General features: G+C 42.3%; 1 protein-coding gene and 1 pseudogene across 1 annotated transcript in view; both read right to left on the reverse strand.

Annotated features, from left to right (window-relative positions):
• The window catches only part of astn1 (astrotactin 1), a 2,581,734-nt gene that overhangs the window by 1,837,017 nt on the left and 722,464 nt on the right, over positions 1 to 22,253 (reverse strand). The gene's annotated exons all lie outside the window — the stretch shown is intronic.
• Positions 5,862 to 5,991, reverse strand: LOC144498045 (U2 spliceosomal RNA; annotated as a pseudogene).

A 22,253-nucleotide genomic window follows, 5' to 3' on the forward strand; every position in this document is an offset into this window, starting at 1 on the left:
CCTGTGACCAGTGGTGTGCACAGTAAGAAGTTTAACAACACCAGGTTGTTTACCCCAAAAGGGTGTTTACCCCAGTCCAACGCCGGCATCTCCACATCATGCCCAGTGGTGTGCCTCAGGGATCGGTGCTGGGTCCACTGTCATTTATCATTTATACTAATGATTTGGATGAGAATTTAGGAGGCATGGTTAGTAAGTTTGCAGATGACACCAAGATTGGTAGCATCGCAGACAGTGAAGAATGTTATCCAAGATTGCAACAGGATCTTGATCAATTGTGCCAATGGGCTGATGAATGACAGATGGAGTTTAATTTAGATAAATGTGAGATGATGCATTTTGGTAGATCGAATCGGGGCAGGACTTACTCTGTGAATGGTATGGCATTGGGGAGAGTGATAGAACAAGGAGATTTAAGGGTGCAGGTTCATAGCTCCTTGAAGGTGGAGTCACAGTTGGATAGGGTGGTGAAGGCGGCAATTTGGCATGCTTGGTTTAATTGGTCAGCATATTGAATACAGGAGTTGGGATGTCTTGTTGAAGTTGTACCCATCATCAGTAAGGCCACACTTAGAATAATGTGTACAGTTCTGGTCACCCTATCATAAAAAGGATATTATTGAACTAGAAAGAGTGCAGAAAATATTTACTAGGATGCTACTGGGACTTGATGGTTTGAGTTATAAGGAGAGGCTGGATAGACTGGGACATTTTTCCCTGGAGCATAGGAGGCTTAGAGGGTGATCTTATAGATGTCTATAAAATAATTAAGATAATGGATCAGGTAATTGGCCAACATCTTTTCCCAAAGATAGGGGAGTGCAAAACTAGAGTGCATAGTTCAAGGTGAGAGGGGAAAGATACAAAAGGGTCCAAAGGGGAAACTTTTTCACACAGAGCATGGTGAGTGTCTGGAACGAGCTGCCAAAAGTAGTAGTAGGGGTGGGTACAATTTTGTCTTTTCAAAAAGCATTTGAACAGTTACATGGGTAAGAGTGGCTTAGAGAGAAATGGGCCAAACGTGGGCAACTGGGACTAGCTTAATGCTAAAAGCTGGGCGGTTGGACAAGTAGGGCTGAAGGGTCTGTTTCCATGCTGTAAACCTCTATGACTCTATGGCATGTCTGCTTCCCATCTGTTAACTCACCCAGTTTCTGAATAGTCCCTCCTTCCAACTGTATTAAAATTATGACATTTCATTCCACCTTTATACAGCTGGAAGAATTTTAATCCTAACTGCAAGAACCTCTGCTTCAACAACTATACGTAATCCATCAAACCCTAAATCTGTGTATCATTAATATCAACAACACAATCAATATAACTTTAATCAGATTCCGCCTTTTTTGTTTTAAGTTAACACTTTACTTCACACAAACCATCTTTCAAAACTAATCAAAGGCAAAAAAATACACTTTTCCATATTTTATTTATCACATCATAATTAGAAATCCCTCTTCTAAGACATCCAATGACTTCTTTTTGCGAGCATTTCTTTTTGTAAAACATTATGACGATAACATTATAACAAAAATGTACAGGTTCGGTGGATTGCCAAAATGCCCCTTCGTGTCTAAAGATGTATAGGTTAGGTGGCTTCGCCATGGTAAATTTGCAGGGTTACGGGCATAGGGTGGAGGGGTGGGCCTGGGTAAGATGCTCTTCAGAGAGTCAGTGCAGACTCAATGGCCTCTTTCTGCAATGTAGGGGTTCCATGGTTCTATTATTCAAGTAACTGACATGTGTTGACCAATTTTATCTTGGAGATAAATTTTCTCTCATATCTCTTATATACTGGCAAGGTCAATCCTGGACCTTTTCTCAGTCACATTCTCTGTTATATGCCCATTATCTCACAGTCTGAGGATTCAGGGTAGACCATTTAGGACGGAGGTTAGGAGACATTTCTTCACCCAAGGAGTGGTGAGCCTGTGGAATTCATTACCACAGGAAGTAGTTAATGCCAAAACATTGAATGTATTCAAGAAGCAGCTAGATATAACACTTGGGGTGAATGGGATCAAAGGTTATGGGGAGAAAGCAGGGTTAGGCTATTGAGTTGAACGATCAGCCATGACCATAATGAATGGTGGAGCAGGCTCAAAGGGCCAAATGGCCTCCTCCTTTCTTCTATGTTTCTATCTAATAAAGAATGGTTGTCCCCGTAACATTCAAATGGGTAAACTTTCCTCAGAATGCTCCTTGTATAATATTACCTCAAAATGTTTCATAAGTAAAGAGAAATATCTATCACTAGTTATTCTGCAGCTAGGAAGTTTTAATCACCCTGTTTAATTTCTTGCTTTCTCAAACCAAGGGGCACCATTTTCCATTTTTACCACCAAGAATATTATAAACCCAGCTGTACTCAAATAGCCATATGGAAGGGTGGCACTGGGAAGCATCACTAAAAATAACTAAATTAAATGATTTTTGGGTCACCAAGGCCTGGAAACTTAAGTACTCATTTCTCCAAATTTAATTTCTTAAATGTCTTATTTGCATTCAAACCCTCCACAATTGCAGTGTCTTTCATCTTAGTACGAAATTCCACTATGTCGTAACTGGCATCAGGTCTTGTGCGAGTGCATAGCCAATTTAACAGTCCAATCAAGTTTCTTAACTACTCTGTTTCTTCTATGGATGTTAGATCATCTTTCTGCGATGACTTGGTCTGATTTATCAGAACAGAATTCACGCTTTCTGGATATGATTGTGGATTCAAGATTACTCCCAACCTATTCTGATTAATATTTAAGCCTATTTAGTTGAAGGTCCCTGAAACCTGATTTCCAACAGTTAATCCCCCTAATTGCTCAAATTCTGCAGATCTTCCCCATGGAAAATTATTGGCATGCATCATAACGATGTCTGTGAGTTTCCCTTTACGATACCAGTAAAACATCGTTGGGTCTGTTTTCAGCTGAATGCAGCCTACTTTCAGCAAGACAATCCTAACAGAGCATTCTGTTATCCTTCCATACACTAGATCATTCCAGTACGTAGGCTACCCTATTATCGACTTTAGGCAGTGTCCTTTGGGTATAATAGCCCTGTTGTGTGCATTGGTATCATTTTGACTATTATCATCCAGCCTTTTTATCGTTTGTATTCTCTTCCTCATAGCTGACTAACATTTGAGTATGTAAGGTATAGGATGCCTCATTGCCTCCCAATTAATTGCTCAGATTCTGAATGTATATAATCAATTTCATTTAAGGTGAATTAATAGTTTGACTATCATGTTGGAGAACCACTGACTTCTCATCACACCCTGACCAGGGCCTTTCCATTATTTCTGACCCTTTCTTACATAATATACTAAACCCCAAGATTAAAGTTTACCTCTGATTGTCATATTAGGCTCGCCAGTTTTTCTGAGATTTCTGCATTGATGACTGCCCTTCCCTTTACATGTAGAGCATAGAAAAGATGGAACTGACTGTAGCCCTTTCTAGGGTCAGGGGCAGATCACACAGCACAGGAGATATTTTGGCATTCCACCCACAGAACAACTGATACAGAATACAATCCCCAACCATTTCAAGAGGATTCTTTGCATGGACTGCCCCCAGGGCAAATATTAAATGTACTTTGGTTTATCGGCTAAGATTGCAAGGACTTTCAGCTGTGGTATTCATGACTATGATATTCATATTTTTGCACATCTCTAAACTTGTCAGTGGTAAATTCCACCCCCTCTCCCTTTGTCAGTGAGGAATTTAGCCAGTGCTCCCAGTCTGGACCCTGTCCATTTTCCATGATTTTATCTACATTCACTCTTTTGTCTTTACCATGTGTTACTGTAGGAAGGCTGAATATTTTTGCCAGGTCTTTACCACGCCTTTAAATTCACAGGTAGTTAAAGTTAAAAAGTTAAAGTTTAAAGTTTATTTATTAATCACAAGTAGGCTTACATTAATACTGCAATGAAGTTACTGCGAAAATCCCCTGGTTACCACACTCCGGCGCCTGTTCGGGTACATGAGGGAGAATTTAGCATGGCCAATCCACCTAACCAGCACATTTTTCGGATTGTGGGAGGAAACCGGAGCACCCAGAGGAAATCCACACAGACAAGGGGAGAACATGCAAACTCCACACATACTGTGACCCAAGCCGGGAATCAAACCCGGGTCCCTGGCGCTGTGAGGCAGCAGTGCTAACCATTGTGCCGCCCCTATTATTTCATTAAAGTCTTGTGCTAATGGGAAACTTACAATAGGCCATGATGGTCTCCTCTGATATGTTTAGGATGTATCACATTTTTCATTGATCTTTTCAATTAGCTTTGTGTACTCATTATCAACCACATCTGAATCTTTAGCAGAATTTTTAACTGTGACAAGGAGGATGAGCAAATTGTCAATGCAACTTTAAGTCAATCTATTATTTTTCTCTCGAACTCCAATCACCTGAAGTCATGAACACTTCTTTGGCACTCTAATTAAATATTCAGTAAAAATTTCTGTTATTCCGCACTTTCCGAAAATGGGAGGAGCTGGTTGATCAATAGTCCCGTTGACCTTATTCAAAACTTGGTTAAAACTTGAACAGAACAGCTGAACTCCAGAGGTGAGAGTGACTGCCCTTGACATCAGATCAGCATCGGCTGAGTGTGGCATCATGGAGTCCTATTAAAACTGGAGTCAATGGCAATCAAGGCTAAACTCTCCACTGGTTGGATTCATACCTGGCACAAAGGAAGATGGTTATGGTTGTTGGAAGTCAATGATCTCAGTTCCAGGACATCATTTATGTTGGTGCCCTAGGCCCAACCATCTTCAACTGCTTCATCAATGACCTTCCTTTCATTAGAAGGTCAAGCGTGGGGTGTTCGCTGAGGATTGCACAATGTTCAGCACTATTTGCAAATGCTCAGATACTGACACAGCCCATATCCAAATGCAGCAAGACCTGGAGAACTTCCACGCTTGTGCTGACAAGTGGAAAGTAAAATTCACACCACACAAGTGATAGGCAATGACCATCTCCAATAAGAGAGAATCCACCTATCGCCCCTTGACACGCAGTGGCAATGCCATCACTGAATCCCACATTATCAGCATCTTGTGGGTTACCATTGAACAGAAACTGAACTGGACAAGTCATATAAATACTGTGGCTACATTAGCAGAGTAAGAAGTCTCACAATACCAGGTTAAAGTCCAACAGGTTTATTTGGCAGCACAAGCTTTCGGAGTCTCAGGATCCTTGAAGACTCCGAAAGCTTGTGCTGCCAAATAAACCTGTTGAACTTTAACCTGGTGTTGTGAGACTTCTTAATGTGCTTACCCCAGTCCAATGCCGGCATCTCCACACCATACATTAGCAGATCAGAGGCTAGGAATCCTGTGACAAGTAAGTCACCTCCAGACTTCCCAAAGCCTGTCCACCATCAGAATTCTAATGGAATACACTCCACGTGCCTGGATGGGTACAGCTTTAACAACACTCAAGAAGCGAGGTGTGAGTGAGCAGTCAGGTCGGTGTTGTGATGGTGGGAGAAAGAGTTAGGTCTGTTTGAGTCGCATTGGGGGATGATTCAAGTGTTCAGTTGTGAGTGTTCAGTTTAGTTATAATTAGACCAAGTATTTACCAGCATGAGATATCCGGGGTGCTATCCGGTTAAGTCCCACTTATCTGGCCCAAGTCTCTTTATTTATTTATTTATACTTTTCCAATTCAATCAAATCAAATCCAATTCAGAGTCTCAACAAGTTGAGACATTTCCGATCCAGGCTGACAAGACAGGGCGGGTGACTAAGCCACCCTGTCCTGGGCCTGATCTACATGAGTCAAGCTGATTGGAGAAGGGGGAGGATCCTCCTCCAAGACTTGAGCTCATTTGCATCTTAGCCAAAAGGCCGAGATGCCGCTTTTAAAAATTGCTTCATATGAAACATATGAAGCCTCAGCATAACCTCATGACCTCAACCAAGTGCAGATCCGATACTACACTTGATCTTAGCCAAAAGGCCGAGAAGAAGGCCCAAGTCTCTGAGCTCAGTATCAGAGATTTTCGCTGAGGGATCCGGGGAGCAGAAAATGGTCATCGGAATTTTAAACTTCCCCGTTAATTACAACAAATGTGTATCTGTCAGGCAGGAATTCTGGAAGGTCCTGACATGCATCTCCCAATTTAAGACCAGATTTCAACAATACGGATACTGGAAGGTTTGGGTCATTGATTTAGAAATTTACATACCTTCATAATGCAATCAGATCTTGTGTCCTAACTTCTTTTAGAGAGAAGACTTTCTGCATCTACCAAAGCAAGATATCATCACCTCTGTCTGCAATGCTGTGAGTATGGCAATGCCTGGGCACATATACATCTTGTGCAGTCTGACTTGCCTGGGATCATTTTACAGGTTCTCCCATTCTCCCAAAATTAGAAAATAGGGAGATTCCTTCTCAGAGTCAAAAGGTAAATGATTTAGAATGACTGGCACAATGCTTTATTGAGAACCTAAATGCTGGCAAGAAAAAAAAATGGAATGTTGTGTAAGTAAAGCTACCTTTATATTGCTTAGCCCTGTTTATATCATAGCTAGCCATGCAGAAACATGGACTCATAATTCATATGGGTTAGACCTTCTGCACGTCAGAATGGTGGAAAATGGCCTGTCAAAAATCCATCCTGAAATGAAGCAAACCTTGAGTTTGAGGTGGGCACATCCATCATTGCTGGTCCTGCCGACTGGGCACTAGCTCGTGAAGTTAAAAAAGAACATTTTGAAGAACAGAACTGCAATCCACTTTTCAGTGCTTCAGAATAAGTGGTAGCAAGTGGGCGGCATAGTGGCACAGTGGTTAACACTGCTACCTCACAGCCCAGGAACCTGGGTTCAATTCCAGCCTCGAGTCACTGTCTGCGTGGAGTTTACACATTCTCCCAATGTCTACGTGGGTTTCCGCCAGGTGCTCCGGTTTCCTCCCACACTACAAATATGTGCAGGTTAGGCGGATTGGTCATGCTAAATTGCCCCTTAATATCAGGGGAATTAGCAGGGAAAATATGTGGGGTTATGGGGATAGGGCCTCGTGGGATTGTTGTCGGTGCAGGCTTGATGGGCCGAATGACTTCCTTCTGCATCGTAGGAATTCTATGATTCTATGAAATCCTGATTTGTGCACCAATAGGCTGATTAACTGCGGAGGACATTGCAGCCAACCATTCCTGTCTTCACTTGATCTTTACCTATGTGTATTCTTCAGCCGGACTACAATCAGAAGACCCACCGTAGTCCAGAGTCACTTGCAACATGTCACAGGAACATTATCTGACAACGACAGCAACTCAAATTGGCATACTGTAATGCTCTCTGATACTATTTGTCCCTTTGTGCTCTAACTGAAGTCAAAATCATGTAATGACAGATCAGATTGGATACGTCCATGAATCGGGAAAGCAAAAAAGCAACTTCTGCAAAGTAAGCAACATTATACAAAATGAGGTGTGAAGGAGAAAACATTCAGATTATGCTTGGTTAATCCAAAAACCTTGACAATTGTGTGAGGGCGAGAATGATGAAGTGCAACTATTTTACTCATTTTTATACCTGACTGACAATAATGATTTGCATTTATATAGCTCCTTAAATTAAAACCAAATGTCTCAGGTTGCTCTGCATAATAGGCAGAGTTAAATCAGCTCTGAGTCAGGAGAAAATTAGGATTATTGACCTGAAGCTAGCCAAAGAGATCACATCTGAGGAGGTTTTTAAAGGTCGAGAGAGACAGACAGTGATATTTCGGAAGAGTGTTTCAAAATGATAAACTATGTCAGTTGAAGGTTTATTCTGGTAAAGGAGAGGGTAGAACAGAAGACTGCAGTCAAAAGGACAAAGTATTCAGAAATTAATACGGGGCTGCTGAATATTACTAAATAAGTCAAGGGCACAAAGTACGTCACAAAGTATGTAGATTTTGCATTGGATTCAACGGGAATTATTGAACCTGTGCACATCAGTGAGGGTGCAATAATGGGCAAGTGTTACTGGATATGTCCATCAGAACTTTGGAACGGGTTCCTGACATTGACCGATGGGAAGCCAGCATGCTGACCATGAGAATATTCCAGTTTGAAGGTAACAAAGGCATCTGTAAAAAGAGATAAGGGATGAATATGGCAGTCGGCAATCTCTCTCATGGATATGAGAATGTGAAGTTTAAGTGTGTTTCAGGTTTGAAAAGGATGCAAACAATGTAGTAAATGGTCTAATTTAGCCTGAGACTGTGGCTGGGAGAGCACTACATTGACTAGTCATGTATCAAAATTATATTTAATCATCCAGATTAGTTAGAACTGACATTCTGACACTAATGCACATAGTAGATTACATTTTCCCTCACAATACATGCTCTCATATCTTTGGTGCTTGTAATGTATAAAGTTATCAAGGATGATAACTGCAATGTAATTCCATAAAGTGCTATAACACAGTCGTGCTGTAGTGTACAGATGTTCACTATCTACAAGGAACATGCCTGGAGTGTGATGGAATACTCTCCACTTGCCTGGATGAGTGCAGCTCCAACAACATTCAGGAAACTCAACCCCATCCCAGACAAAGCTGCCTTCTTGATTGACATCCCATCCACAATTTAAACATTCACTCCTTCCGACACTGACGCACAGTGGCAGCAGTGTGAACCATCTACAAAATGCACTTCACCAACTCAGCTCGGCAAGGCTCCTTCGACAACATCTCCCAAACCTGTGACCTCTACCACCTGGATGAACAAGGTCAGCAGATACATGGAAGCACCAACACCTTACAGTTCCCTTCCAAGCCACACACCATCCTGACTTTTCGTTCCATCAATATCTCTGGGCCAATTCCTGGAGTGTACCTACTGCACAGTTCAAGAAGATGGCTCACCACCACCTTCTTTCTTGAGGGCAATTAGGGATGGGTACTATATGCTGGCTGAGCCAGCAACACCCATATCCTTTGAATGAATAAAATAAGAGATTCGGTTCCTGATTTCTCTACAGGATAAGCAATTCATTCTGGAAATCCTGGAGACGGAAGATACTTCATACAAAGAAGGATGGAAAAGTGAATTTGTTTTGCCTGGGTAGCCCTCATCTTGTGAAATCCTGGTAATACAGGTAAGACAATAGAACCACAAAGATTGAAATATATTCCCATCTTATGATCTAGGGAATGGGCTGCCACATAGAGGATCCATAAAAAAGGAAGTTGAAAACAGTTAGACTATTGTACACAATATTTTTATGATTATTCATGAAACTATCCTGACCTGTACAATTAATGTAGCATTTAGTCAAAGTATTGATTTTTGATTGAATATACTTGTATAAATAGCCCCAATATTGAAGTAAATGAAGAACTTGCATGTTGCTGCTCCTGTCATGACCTTAGGGTATTATAAAACACTTGACAGCCAATTCATTATTCTTGAAGCATAATCACTAACACAAATCTAGGAAATGCAACAGCCAATTTGCAAACAGCAAATTCCCATAAATACCCAGTTCCAAAGAAGTGTCATATTGGATTGGACTTGGGGAAGCAGCAATGTAGTGTTATTGTCAATGGACTAGTAATCCAGAGACCCAGGGCAAGATCTGGGGATGATGTGGAGATGCCGGCGTTGGACTGGGGTAAACACAGTAAGAAGTTTAACAACACCAGGTTAAAGTCCTTATCGGACTTTAACCTGATGTTGTTAAACTTCTTACAAGATCTGGGGACCCAGGTTTTAATCCTACCATGGAAGATGGTGAAATTTGAATTCAATAAATATCAGGAATTAAAATTAAACCATTTTTGATGTAAAAACCCATCTAGTTCTTCCTTTAGGGAAGAAAATTTGCCATCCTTACCTAATTTGGAACACGTTGACTCTCAAAGACCCCCCAAAATGGAGGGCAGTTCGGGATGGGCAATAAATGCTGGCCCAGCCAGCGACTCCCACATCCTGAAAATAAACAGAAAAACAATTCTCTCTGCAGAGATGCTACCAGACTTATTATGTGGGATTTTATGCCCTCGCTCGAACAAGACTGGAAATTCCTGCCCAGGTCAACTGAGATTTTCGTTGTCGGATTCCATGGGCGGGCAAGGTGGTAGAATTCCGGTGACTGGGTTTTTCCAGCACTTTGTTTTAATTTCAGATTTCCAGCATTGTGCAATATTCTGTTTTTATTTTTGTTTTTTTTTACATTTTTTATGCAAATGTAGTGTACAGTTGACGTGTACCAGGATTGAAGTAAATGAGATCTTGAATGGTTTTGAAAAGGTGGACATAGAAACATAGAAAATATGAACAGGAATAGACCATTCGGCCCTTTGAGCCTGAATGGGAAAGGAAATTTCCCCTTGTGGTTGAGTCCAAAACTGGGGGTCATCTTTATAGGACAGAGGGGGAGAAATCTATTCTCTCAGACGGTTGTGCAACTTTGGAACTCTGTGCCTCAGAAGGCGATGGAGGTGGGTGGGGTGTGGGGGGCGGTCACTGAATATTTTTAAGGTGAAGGTAGATAGATTCTGATTAGGCAAGGGAATTAAAGGTTATCAGGGGTAGTTGGCAATGTGGTACTCAAAACACAAATAAATCAGTCATGATTTTGCTGAATGATGGAGTAGGCTCAAGGCACCAAATGGTCTACTTCTACTCCTGTTTCATATATTTGAATGTTGTATCAGAAACCAAGGCACTGAGAGGACCTGCCTGATTTTATATCAAAAGTGGCATTAGATCTTTAATATTCACCTGAGAGGGCTTGACAGGGCTTAATGTTTAATGCCTCAACTAAAAGATTACCTCTGACCATTTTTTTACGGATGTGTCTCAACCAATTTTATGCACTGAAGTCTTTGGAGTGGGGTTTCAACCAACAACCAACTGACTTAGAGGTGGAAGTGCTGCCATTGAGCCATAAGGTTGACACCTATCCATATAATTCCCTGTAATCATCTACATCACTATCCAATGTTTATCAATAATATTCTCAAACATTTATTCGCACAAACATCTGTATAATTATCCATGATATTCATCCATCACTGTAGCACTTATTAAATTTACTGTAAAATATATCCAATTAACTACCATTTATCTAGTTAGCTACTGTTTATTTAATGAAGTAGCTTTTATCTGATTAATATTTTTCCATTTAATTATTTATAACCTTTCAACTGGTTATTGGCAGCATTTGCCTAGATTTCTGCAATATTTGCCCATAGTCCTGATCCATCTAATTATAGGTAGTGCTTATCTATATTAAATATTGGGCCTGAATTTATTGAAAGCCTGCACCGCAATAATGGTGCAAATCTGTTCTTTAAAGTTTCAAGTTTATTTATTAGTGTCACAAGTAGGCTTACATTAACACCGCAATGAAGTTGCTGTGAAAATCCCCTAGTCACCACACTATGACACCTGTTTGGGTACACAGAGAGAATTTAGCATGGCCAATGCACCTAACCAGCACATCTTTCGGACTGTGGGAGGAAACCAGAGCACCCGGAGGAAATCCACGCACACACGGTGTGAACGAACAGACTGCGCACAGACAGTGACCCAAACCAGGACTCGAACCCTGGTCCCTGGTGCAGTGAGGCAGCAGTGCTAACACTGTGCCACATGATAGATGGTCCGTGTTGCTGAAATTTCAGTCAGTTATGACTTACGCTATTACTCATGCTGTGCCAGATGTGCTGGGTCTTCTGAACCATTTCACAGAAACATTCAAGGAGAATGATGAACAGTGGATGATCAGAGTTCTACCCCTAGATTAAAAGCAATGGTGAGATTGAGTTTAACAAAATAACACTAGTGCAATTGTCACAGTTACTTAGATCCTTACACAAGACTCAGAAGAGTATCCAATTGCTCAGCAGGTTGCCTGAGGGTAATATCTATACTAACTTCTTTTAGGAATTTCATTTAAATGTTAAATTTCAATTAGGTAATAAAATAAGTCTTCCGACATCCAGGTATAAACTGATTTATTCCCTGACTGCTATTATTTTTGTATTAATTTTTTGTTGCGTTTGTGCACTAAGCCTGCATTGTAATGGGTACTGAACTGTTGTTCGTGTCCACTGGCAGCCCAGGAGACAATTCTACACATACAGGCTTCTTTGTAATGCAATGATTCATACTGTATCAGTACACACTCATCAATCGGACTGACTGTGCCCCATCCTCGGGTTATCACATCAGAGTATCGCATTAAAAATTGAATTGGGCCTGTGAACAAGTGCAAGCTGGCAATGGGCCTGGTTGAGTTGAAGCAGCAGCATACAAATTTGGGCTGTCTGCTTATCAACATGTTTGCGGCTTGCAGCCCAGTGCAATAAGTGCTGCTGATTTCGTTCAAAGTCAGCAGGAGACCAGGAGTGTGCATGCCTCGCAAACGTGCCGCTTGTCTGTAGCTTCCTGGGAGGCAGCGGCGTAGTGGCATTGTCACTGGACTAATAATCCAGAGATTAATGCTCTAGGAACCCAGGTTTAAATCCCACCGTGGCAGATGGTGAAATTTGAACTCAGTTAAAACTGAGAATTAATGCTGATCCTGAAACCATTGTCAATTGCTGCAAAAACCCATCTGGTTCATTAATGTCCTTGAGGGAAGGAAATCTACCGTCCTTACCTGATCTGAACTACATGTGACTCCAGATCCTCCACAATGTGGTCGACTCTTAACTGCCCCACTGAAATGGCCTAGCAAGCCACTCAGTCCAAGGGCAATTAGGGATGGGCAATAAAATGCAGGTCCAGCCAGTGATACACACATCCCATGAATTTAAAAAAATGTATATAGGTAGTCTGCCTCTCTTAAAAGCTTTCAGCCAACAGCAGCTGGTCCCTGTTGGGAAAGGAGGAGACTGCAAATGCAGAAAAGGCCACTGGAAGCCTTAGTTCAGGAGGTTAAGAGGAGCATTGGAAAAAAAATTAATGTCCTTACATGAGTGGTCAAGATCAATGGAAGAATCTTCACATGACATTTCCTACCCATTGCACAACAACCTCTCATGCACTACAAGCCCATTAGTCACACATGAGCAATCAGGCCACATGACTAACATATATGACAAGTTCACACATAACCGCAGCGAGCAGAAGAGAACCAGAAGAAGTGATACACGCTTGCACATCCTAAATCCTTTGGAGGAGCAGTTGGATGGAGCTGGAAGTGACTTTGGTGATTGCATCCAACATTCCTGAGAACATTCAGGATGACATTATGTTCTTGTCTTTTATACCATTTCAAATTCCAATTCACCCTCATCTTGCTATCTGGCATGAAGTATAAGCTGCACATGGTGGGACCATGAACCTTTTTCTTTTCACCACTCCCACCAGCACCCAAACCTCTCCCCTAGTTTCCTTCACACAACACTCCCATTTTACAGTTTTGCTTTCAAATACAAAGGAATGGCACCTGACCAGCCGATACAGCATCACCCTGAAGGGCACGTGCAAGGAGAAGCATTATCACTTGATCTGACAATTGTAACCACCATTTCAGATAACAGCACTGATTTACAATTCAAATATAAAGTACTGATTTGGGATCAGCTTAGCGAGTCACCGACCATGAATGGGCTGTAACCAGGCCAAAAGTTAAGAATACAGCATCTGCCAACTCATTCGAGTGTTATGTTGCACAGGTGAAGAGGAATTTGACGGGGCTGTGTTTAAGATAATGCTGATGGGCATCCATACAGAGAGGCTTGTTGCATTCGCAGGTCTGCCACAGAGCCCATTGGCATTTTCAAAGAGCATGGAGGAGACCAATTTGAATTTGGCATTGGATTTTGCACAGAGCTTGAAGTACCTCCTTTCCAGTGTGTAAGTGGTGGGCAACCCCTTACCAACATTTATGGACCCAATGGAAACTGATCATTAATGGCTTAGCTTCCAATACAACACAGATAGAAGCCACCCAGCTTCTTAGGTGCACCAATGGGAGCTCTGATTGATGTCATGAAATCCACGTTTGTTGCCATGCAAACCCATCTGTAGCTATGCAGGTGTGATCATGGCATTGGATACCTGCGCTCAAAGAGATTTGCAGGGCCACACAGCAGTTTAGCAATCTGTGCTGCAGCAGATTACAAGGATTGCTGAGGTGCAACACCAAGGAAGTGGCAGGGATCCATAGGACATTAGTACTCTCAACACTGTCACTTCACCTCACAATTTATCGAATTAAATGCTTTGGCTAGACAGATTAATGCAATAAAGAGTTCCTGGTGTCATTCTCAACACTTTTCTTGGATTTGTCTGGCAACAAAGACGATGGGCCGGATTCTGCGACCTCGCCCACAGTTGGGATTCTTCAGTCCTGCTGCTGTGAACGGAAATTTGGCTGAGCGCCAAATTCTCCAGTCTCACTGGCAGGAGCAGCAGGGCGTGAACAGCTGGAGAATTCTGACCCATGTCTGACCCATGGGAGGGAAAATCCTGACCTGCAAGGCTCTGTGGGTTGTTCTTCAAGGATTTGGATGTCCAAGAAACTTCTTCAGTATCTTGTAATTCCTTCATAATAATGACTGCAACAGTCTTGAATAGGAGATCTGAAACAGTTACCTTCAAGATCTGGACCAGTGTCAGGCAAGGCTGTGTAATAGCTGTCATACAACTTACAATCTACCCGACAATGGCTATTCACCTTATCCAAGATCAAGTGGCACCTGGTACGGTTCTTAAATACCATGTAGATGGAAAACTCTTTAGCCCCAGTTGCCTTTGTGCCAAAACAAAGATCACATCAGCGGATCCTCTCTAAAGCCTCACTGTGTCTATCAGAGGATTTCCTGAGCCACAAGAAGCTGGTGGTTCAGAAGAGAGCGAATCATGATTTTCTCTGCTGCTATGGACAAGACGGAAAATCTTGATAATCCTCACAGCATAATTTACCTCCTTTCTTTAAGATAGTTGTAATAGTCGCAACTATCAAGTATCCAACATTGGCCATGCCACTCCCACCCCTGTATCTTGTTTATAGTATTATATTCAAATTACGTTTTGAGCAAATGGTGGTGCACATTCATCACTGGAGGATGGGGGAACATAATGGTTACACTTATAATATTAAAATACACTTATAATATTATAATAACCAAAGATGTGCGGGTTAGGTTGATTGGCCATGCTAAAATTGCCCCTTAGTGTCCTGAGTTGAGTAGGTTAGAGGGATTAGTGGGTAAAATATGTAGGGATATGGGGGTAGGGCCTGGGTGGGATTGTGGTCGGTGCAGACTCGATGGGCCGGATGGCCTCTTTCTGTACTGTAGGGTTTCTATGATTTCTATGATTAGTCACTGATATCACCTTTCCAGAGAATTTCCAGCTATAATAATTTATCCATGCAATGAAGTGTAAAAACACATACAGCATTTAAAATTCTCAAAATACAGAGTATTCACTAATATAAGAATTTGCCAATAGATACAAAAATGACTGAGCCAAACACTGTGTTTCCCATATGCGTCTGAAATCTGAATGATCCTTAACACAAACTACAGGAGGCCAGTCATGCACCATCAGTGCTGAAAATCTTTGCTTCAGCAGGACATTCACTTAACATTTTGAACACGTTATGAAATCTTCCTGACATTAAATGTTAATACGCTTAAGTTAATTATCCATTTTAATCTCAACACTATTAAATGTTTTGTCAAATCTTAATTATCACATCTTCACACCCTTGCATGCATTAGCAAGTGGTTATCCCCAATATTGGATTATTTTGAATAGTCACGCACGTCAATGCACACAAAATAATTCTGACACTCCTTTTATAAAATTACAGTTTCCAATTAAATTTAAGAAGCACAAATCTCTGCTAACACTCACTGTACTTATGTCAAGTAGCAGAAGACACTGGAGACAATTTTTAGGTTACCCCTAACTACCACGTGTCTCAGTGTTCTAATGCTGATGTTATATAAATAAAGCAAGATCTCATTATTAGAAATATAGCTAAGAACCACATTCATTGTCTTTTCTTCTTTTTCCTACACCTTACCCCATTCCACCAGTGCTTCCACGCCCATTTGAAGGCAGCAAATCAACAGGTTGTAGTTCCTCAGACTCATTTGCTTCTGTTAATTGGAGAATTGTCATGTGTGAGGCGAGGCTGAATGCTATTGGACCACTGGACCATCAGCTGAATCATCCCACAATGTCTCCCCATGTCTATTTTACAGCAGAGAGAGAGAGCAAAATCCTGATTGTTTTTTTTCCCATTTTTTAAGTTGGTTAGCATACTGGAAGCAAAGAGTTGGAATAAATGGTCCTTTTTCCAGTTGGCAGGCAGTGATTAGTGGGTACTGAAGGGATCCATGCTAGGACCCCAACTGTTCATATTATATATTAATGATTTGTATAGGGGAACTTAAATGTATTACCTCCAAAATTACAGATGATACAAAGTTGAGCTGTGAGGAGGAAGCAAAGATGCTTCAGTGTGATTTACTCCACATCAGTGTGATTTAGACAGGGTCAGTGAATGGACATACACATGGCAGATGCAGTACAATGTGAATAAATGTGATGTCATTCACTTCAGTAGCAAAAATAGGAAGGCAGATTATTATCTGGATGGGTATAAATTGAGAGAGGTGGATACTCAGCGAGACCCCGGTGCCCTCGTGCATCAGTCATTGAAAGTAAACATGCAAGTAAAGCAGGCAGTTAAGTTTGAGGATAAGGGTAAACCTTTTAGGGCTGAGGTGAGGAGAAATTTCTTCATCTTGAGAATGGTGAATCTGTGGAATTCACTACCACAGAAAGTATTTGAGGTCAAAATGTTGTGTGAATTCAAGAATAAATTAGAGAAAGCTCTGGGGCTAAAGGAATCCAGGGATCTGGGAGGAGGGGTTGGAGGCAGGATCAGAGTATCGAATTTGATGATCAGCCATGATCATAACAAATGGTGGAGCAGGTTCAAAGGGCTGAATGGCCTACTCCTGCTTCTATTTTCTTTGTATGTTTCTAAGTAACTGAGTCCAATTGGATTGATGTCAATTCCACCGAGGTGAGATAAGCTTATTTAACAAACACAAAGGTCTTCTTCATCTGTTTATCTCAATACCACACACATTGCATTTATTCTCTGAGACATTCTGATCCTGGGAAAATTGGAACACCCACTCACAAAATTTGTACCTATCACAGTGACCTGAAAATAACTATTGCAAACATTTTGTGGTATTTCTTTTTGTATAGTTACTTTCATACTGTAAAAACAATTTTTAATTAGATTCAGATAAATCCACAAGTGTGATAAATCTACCAAACCATTAAAAATGGTTTGCCAAGCACTTTCAGCGACAGCAATGTTCTATCTTAAAAACAAATGTCAAATTCAGTTTCAAGTCTGAAAACTAGACTGTCAATAGGATAAATGTATGCAGAGATAAGTCTGATAGTACATGTTGCTTAATCCTGAGCCAAGTTTCCTTCCACACAACCACTCAAGATGAGGAAAGGATTTAAATAGTCATTTGGTAGAACAGAACTTGAGCATTGCTGATAAAAAGAGATGTATTGTTCAAGCTTTTCATATAGTACTCAACAGGACAGCCTCGCAAGAAGTTCATTGGAGCAAGCAACACAACTCATTAACCTCCCTTAAACCCCATCCTTGAATGTTGCATTGTGTCTGGTATGTTGTGGACTTGTGCTTCCCATGTTTCTGTTATCCATCATGCCACCATTGACAGAGACACCTGATTGAGGTGTACACAATTACTAGGGGCATAGAAGGTTTAGATAGAAACAAATGTCCCCCCTTAGTGGAGGGATCAATAACCAGTGGGCATAGATTTAAGGTAAGGGGCAGAGAATTTAGAGGGGATTTGATGAAAATCTTTTTCACCCAGAGGATGGTGGGGATCTGGAACTCACAGCCTGAAAGGATGGTAAAGGTGGGAACCATCACAACACTTAAGAAGCATTTAGATGAGCACTTGGAATGCTGTAGCCTACAAGCCTATGGACCAAGTGCTCAAAAATTGGATTAGAATAGATAGGTGCTTGATTGTCGGCACAGACAGATGGGCTGAAGGGTCTCTTTTTGTGCTGTAAAACTCTAAGACAATGACTCTAGTTGCCCTATGGAGGTCAGGTTCTCGTGCAGAAAGACAAACAATAAATAAATCTGTAGATTACATTTAACTAAGGTTTCCCTTTTGAGTCTGTATGGTTGCTTGGCCAACTCCCCCTCTCAATAATACTTCAGTGTCCTTCTGTTCAAGTGCAACAAAAGGAGATGAAAGGACACTGAATCTCAGATTGGACAACATACCAGAAAGCAGCAGATCATGGCATATGGCAAGTGTATTGAAGGTTTCAGGTGAAAGAAGACAAGCTGCAAATTATTTTCCGATCTCTGAAAGAGCAGAATTCGGCAAGAAAATTGTTTTACCACAAGGCAGAATTTTCCAGCTCCTCCCCGTTCCGTGGCCTGTTTGCCAACGGTGGAGGCAGCTTGACATTGGCCACTGGTGGGATCTTCTAGTCCTGCTGATACCTACGGAATTTTCTATGGCTTGTCCATCCCACCACAAGAGAACCCACCACGGGGTAGTGGGGTTTCGCCTTTGGTGGGACCGGAAGATCTCGCTGATGGGAAGGGCCGGAAAATCCTGCCCTTAATCTGTCTAGATAAAACAGTCCAACAGCCATTTATTGTCAGTAAATACTCATTTTCCCACATAGAGAGAATTTAAACAGCTCAACGATCAACTATTCTAACTTGATTTTAGCCATCTGAATGATGCACGGTGGCACAGTGGTTAGCTTCATAGCGCCAGGGACGAGGTTCAATTCCAACCTCGGGTGACTGTCAGTGTGGAGTCTGCACGTTCTCCCCGTGTCTGCATGGGTTTTGTCCGAGTGTTCTGGTTCCCTCCCACAGTCCAAAAGACGTGCTAGTTAGGTTGATTGGCCGTGCTAAATTGTTCCTTAATGCTAGGGGGATTAGCAGGGTAAATACCTGGGGCTGCGGGGATATGGCCTGGATGGGGATTGTTGTCAGTGGAGACTCAATGGGTCGAATGGCCTCCTTCTGCACTGTAGGGAATCTATGATTCTTTGAATGTGATGAGCACAGACTCTACGATTAGGGATTGATAAAATATTCCCTCATTGAGCAATACATTGCTGCCAACCAAAGCTGAGGTATATCCTGCTTGCGCTAAGTTGAAAACATTTTTTGAATTCTCAGTTTTTTCAACTAATTCTTATGCCTCCCAAGTTGTTTGAATACTTGGAAGACTGATGCTGAGGCAGAAGAATATATCATAAATCACATCAATCACACTCCTTAAGAGTGAACCAGATCAAAGCTTTCTATCAGCCCTTTATCCTGGGAGTCATCATGTTTTTTCACAGAGCTATGAAGAGAGCATTCCAGCCTCCACAGCTAGGTGAACCTAACAACAAGCACAACAAGGTTCACAGCTCAGCAAGTCTGACCTTTCGGCTGGTTAATAAAATACATTCTGCTGCCGATCAATAAACAGAAAATTCAACTGAACTCCATCGAATAAAGCAAAAAAAGAGAGATAATCATTGTTCCAGAAAGTGCAAAAATTGGGTAACTTGCACAAAGACTTTTTCAAGTGGCTTCGATAAAGCTGAAGTTGAGTATCTTCAGTTATTCCAAGCTGTTGTTTTGTGTGTGCATTTCAGCCAGCGCACAATAATGAATGCTGGCTCAAGTAATTTGCCAATTTATAGCTGGACTCGCCCTGATGGCTCTTTAGGGAATGGCTGCCAGAAGTCAAGTGAGGGACTAATAATTTAAATGCTGCTGCAAAATTGGATGTCATTAAAAGCGATTTTCTTTTTGACATTCTAGGAGGAGCAGGCAGAAATCTGCATGGAAACTGACTGAAAAATTAGTCTCCAAATTTTCAGCGACTGAAATGGACATCATGCTTGAGAAAATGAGCCCTCTACACATCTTTCTCCATGGGATGACTTTGCTTTTGGATTCTTCCTCAGAGATTGAAGTAGCCCTTATTCCCCACCAGCCTTCCCTACCTAGCTGAACTGGCTCTGATATTGCACAATTGCTCCTTTACCTCTCCTCGCATCCTGCAAATGAAAGGTGCTTCTACGGAAAGCTAAATGTGGGCTAACCATAACAAAAGTAAATCGATTGGATGCAGGAAATCTGAAATCAGCACAGAAAATGCTGGAAGTACCCAGTTATCCACAGATGCTGCTTAACCAGCTGTGTATTTTTGTCTGTGTTTATTGGCGTCCAGCTGTGCCTACCTCTCTGTGGCATATTCAGAGCATTCTTTGTTCGGGTCCAAATTAGGACTTCTACCGTACTTCTTTCTGTGGCACGTTGATGACTGCTTCCTGCTCATGGCCAAAACTGGAAAATTTCATCAACTTTGCTTCCAATTTCCAACTTGCCCCCACCTTCAAATTGTTCATCTCCAACTATTCCCTTTGCTTTCTTGATACACCTGTTTTCATCTCCGGATGACTCATCAGTATCTGCAAGGTGCCTGCTGATTTCCACAGCTGCCTCGACAACACTTCTAGCCATCCTGGTTCCTTTGAGGACTCTATTCCATTTTTTCCAGATTCTCCACCTTTGTCACATCCGTTCCGATAATGCCCGCTTTAATTCCAATGCTTCCGATATATCTTCCTTTTTCGGATTCCCCTCCACCTTGGTTGAGAGCGCCTTGGACCATGTCCATGTCATTTGCCCCACTTCTGCTCTCATTGCTCCCCATTCCTCTCAGATCCATAATAGGGTTCCAGTTGTCCACATGCCTCAACTTACACATGAGGCTACGTTCTCTCCCATTTCCACCACTTCTGGCATGATGGTTGCATTAAACACATCTTCTCCTTCACTTCTCTTTCAGTATTCCACAGAATCACAGAAACCCTACAGTGCAGAAGGAGGCCATTTCTTTAAAAAGAAAGGGGGACATTGTCAAATGCCTTTAAGGGATAGTAGCATGATATTATGGGAAGAGAAGTATTTAAATTATAAATCCCTTCAGTGCAGAAGGAGGCTATTTGACACATCAAGTTCGCACTGACTCTGTGAATGAACATGTTACCCAGGCCCACACCCCTCCCACACTATTTCTGTAACCCCAAACATTTACTATGGCTAATCCACATTGCCTACACATCTTTGGACACTAAGGCTTAATTTAGCATGGCCAATCCACCTAACCTGCACATCCTTGGAGAGTAACAGCAAACCGGAGCACCTGGAGGAAACCCACGCAGACACGGGGAGAACATGCAAACTCCATACAGACAGTGGCCCAAGCCAGAATTGAACCCGAGTCCCTGGTGCTGTGAGGCAGCAGTACTAACCACTGTGTCACCGTACTGTTCCCTCTGAGACCCCCTGTCCACTCATCAATCACCACCACCCATCCCAACAGCACCTCCGGTATAAACGCAGAAGATGCACAACTTGCCTTATTATTGTTTTCTTCCCACCGTCCAGGACTCCAAAACTCCTTCCAAGTACAACAGCTGGAACAGTTCAATGTGTACTTCATTCAATTTAGCGTCATGTATTCACTGTTCATAATGTGGTTCCCTCTACAATAGAGAATTCAAACTTGACTGAGTGACCACTTTCTGTCTGCAAGTATGACCAACAAATTTTGATCGTCTGTCATTTTACTTCTCCGCCCCACTCCCACTCCAATCTCACTGTTTTCAGCCTCTTCCATTATATCAACAAAGCCCCATTCATTGATTCAGCACTCTATAGCCTTCTGGACTCAATATTGACTCAATGGGGTGATCTTACCAGCTCGTCCAGCCTGTCGATCAGCATGACGAGCCGGTAAGGTTGGGTGACGGGCAGAAAATTGGGTTCGCGCCTGGTTTCTTGCCTCTCACAATCTTGTTGGCCCCGCTTCACCACCGAAATCGGCTTTGCGCCCATAAAACGGATCGGCTGGGACGGCGAGAGGGTGGGGATTGGCTGGGGTGGTGATTGGCATCGGCTGGGGTGGCAATCGAGGAAGGTGGGGATCGGCATCAGCCAATGCATCAATCGGGGGGGCTGGGGATCGGTTGGGGTGGCGATCGGAGGTGAGGATTGGCTAGTGCGACGAGCGGGAGTGGGAGAGGTGGGGGGGGGGGGGGGGTGGGATGGGGCGGGGCAGCGATCGTAGTGGATGATCGGCGGGGGGGGCAATGTCCGGGGCAGCAATGGGTGGGGGATGGGGGGTGATGGGGGGGGGCGTCATCCC

This window comes from Mustelus asterias, chromosome 8, assembly GCF_964213995.1.
Source record: "Mustelus asterias chromosome 8, sMusAst1.hap1.1, whole genome shotgun sequence".
Lineage (NCBI taxonomy): Eukaryota > Metazoa > Chordata > Chondrichthyes > Carcharhiniformes > Triakidae > Mustelus > Mustelus asterias.